The sequence below is a fragment of the Taudactylus pleione genome, unplaced genomic scaffold, assembly GCF_031769625.1.
Source record: "Taudactylus pleione unplaced genomic scaffold, aTauple2 ptg000021l, whole genome shotgun sequence".
In the NCBI taxonomy this organism is placed as follows: domain Eukaryota; kingdom Metazoa; phylum Chordata; class Amphibia; order Anura; family Myobatrachidae; genus Taudactylus; species Taudactylus pleione.
In genome coordinates this window covers 16,547,501-16,550,000 of record NW_028284423.1, presented here as the reverse complement: position 1 = coordinate 16,550,000, position 2,500 = coordinate 16,547,501, and the positions used below count along the sequence as shown (strand labels likewise).

General features: G+C 31.3%; 1 non-coding gene across 1 annotated transcript; it reads right to left on the bottom strand.

The window, feature by feature from the left end:
- Positions 1 to 1,890: 1,890 nt before the first annotated feature.
- On the bottom strand, positions 1,891 to 1,962 carry TRNAC-GCA (transfer RNA cysteine (anticodon GCA)). Its single transcript has one exon. It is a non-coding gene; the product is annotated as a tRNA-Cys (tRNA).
- Positions 1,963 to 2,500: the final 538 nt, after the last annotated feature.

Below are 2,500 nucleotides of genomic sequence, written 5' to 3'. Positions count from 1 at the left end.
TAATGTTAAAGTATCACTATTTAAGTGATGTTTTTCCTTATTTAATTATCAATGAGGGTGAGTATTAAAGTACACATGTTTCATGTTCAGTTATATTATACTATTCTAAATATATTACTATAGAAAGGACAGAAATTAAATCAAGGTTCAGGAACTGTTGGTGGGATTAGGGATTGAACTCAGACTGATATTGCAATAAGGCTTCTCCTACTTCTTCATTTTTAACCATTTTTTGAAAGAAAGTACTTTTATAAGGGAAACTAGGTAGGTCCTTTATATTTGCCTTCTCTAAATTATAGATTTCTGTAAAAATTTCTATAAAAAAAAAGAAATTTACCACTCTAACTGTGTTATCAGGAAGTATATAATGTTAAATTTTCACTTTTTTTGTTTTCTTGCTCTTACTTGTGTTAGCTTTTCCTGTATTTGAGTTTCAAACTAGCTATAAACTGCAAATTGAATCAGTACCTTTACACTTTAAAATTTTGGTAAAGGGGGCACCCATTTTGAACCAGGGACCTCTCGATCTGCAGTCGAATGCTCTACCACCGAGCTATACCCCCAATTGCATACAAGATTTTAAAAACATTCACATTGCAGTCTGAAAGTATAGGTGTTTGTACTATATATGTTGTCTTATAGGATAAAAAATTAATATGTATATTTATGGTGATGCTTTGGAGTTATTAATCTGGGCTTGATTGCAGCGTTCACATAGGTGTAAGCTGTGAGCATGCTCAAAAGGGAACTTTGATCATCTAAAGCTCCAATTTGGTCAGTTATAGTGACATCATGACATATTGTGACTTTATATTTTGGGAGACCAAACAGAACTAAGAAAATACAAATTCTTAGTAACAAACCTATATAAATTATTTCAAAAAGTAGCTGACAACAGTATATTATTGCTAATAAAATAGGACATTTTGATTTTTGGGCTTGTGGGCTCAGATGTTCAAAATTAATGTTTGATGCATAAATTCGAATGACCTAGTTGCAAAATCAGTCTGAGATCAACCCCCAATTACAACAACAGTTCCAGAATACTGCAATGTAATTGCTTAATAATTCCTTATTTAATTATCAAAGAGGGTGAGTATTAAAGTACACATGTTTCATGTTCAGTTATATTATTCTATTCTAAATATATTACTATAGAAAGGACAGAAATTAAATTGAGGTTCTGGAACTGTTGGTGGGATTAGGGATTGAACTCAGACTGTTATTGTAATAAGGCTTCTCCTACTTCTTCAGTTTAACCATTTGGGAAAGAAAGTACTTTTTTAAGAGAAACTAGGTAGGTCCTTTATATTTGCCTTCTATAAATTATAGATTTCTGTAAAAATCTCTATCAAAAAAATGAAATCTGCCACTCTGACTGTGCTATCATGAAGTTTATAATGTTAAAGTATCACTATGTAAGTGATGTTTTTCCTTATTTAATTATCAATGAGGGTGAGTATTAAAGTACACATGTTTCATGTTCAGTTTTATTATACTATTCTAAATATATTACTATAGAAAGGACAGAAATTAAATCAAGGTTCTGGAACTGTTGGTGGGATTAGGGATTGAACTCAGACTGATATTGCAATAAGGCTTCTCCTACTTCTTCATTTTTAACCATTTTTTGAAAGAAAGTACTTTTATAAGGGAAACTAGGTAGGTCCTTTATATTTGCCTTCTCTAAATTATAGATTTCTGTAAAAATTTCTATAAAAAAAATGAAATTTACCACTCTAACTGTGTTATCAGGAAGTATATAATGTTAAATTTTCACTTTTTTTGTTTTCTTGCTCTTACTTGTGTTAGCTTTTCCTGTACTTGAGTTTCAAACTAGCTATAAACTGCAAATTGAATCAATACCTTTACACTTTAAAATTTTGGTAAAGGGGGCACCTAGATTTGAACCAGGGACCTCTCGATCTGCAGTCGAATGCTCTACCACTGAGCTATACTCCCAATTGCATTCAAGATTTTAAAAACATTCACATTGCAGTCTGAAAGTATAGGTGTTTGTACTATATATGTTGTCTTATAGGATAAAATATTAATATGTATATTTATGGTGATGCTTTGGAGTTATTAATCCGGGCTTGATTGCAGAGTTCACATAGGTGTAAGCTGTGAGCATGCTCAAAAGGGAACTTTGATCATCTAAAGCTCCAATTTGGTCAGTTATAGTGACATCATGACATATTGTGACTTTATATTTTGGGAGACCAAACAGAACTAAGAAAATACAAATTCTTAGTAACAAACCTATATAAATTATTTCAAAAAGTAGCTGACAACAGTATATTATTGCTAATAAAATAGGACATTTTGATTTTTGGGCTTGTGGGCTCAGATGTTCAAAATTAATGTTTGATGCATAAATTCGAATGGCCTAGTTGCAAAATCAGTCTGAGATCAACCCCCAATTACAACAACAGTTCCAGAATACTGCAATGTAATTGCTTAATAATTCCTTATTTAATTATCAAAGAGGGTGAGTATT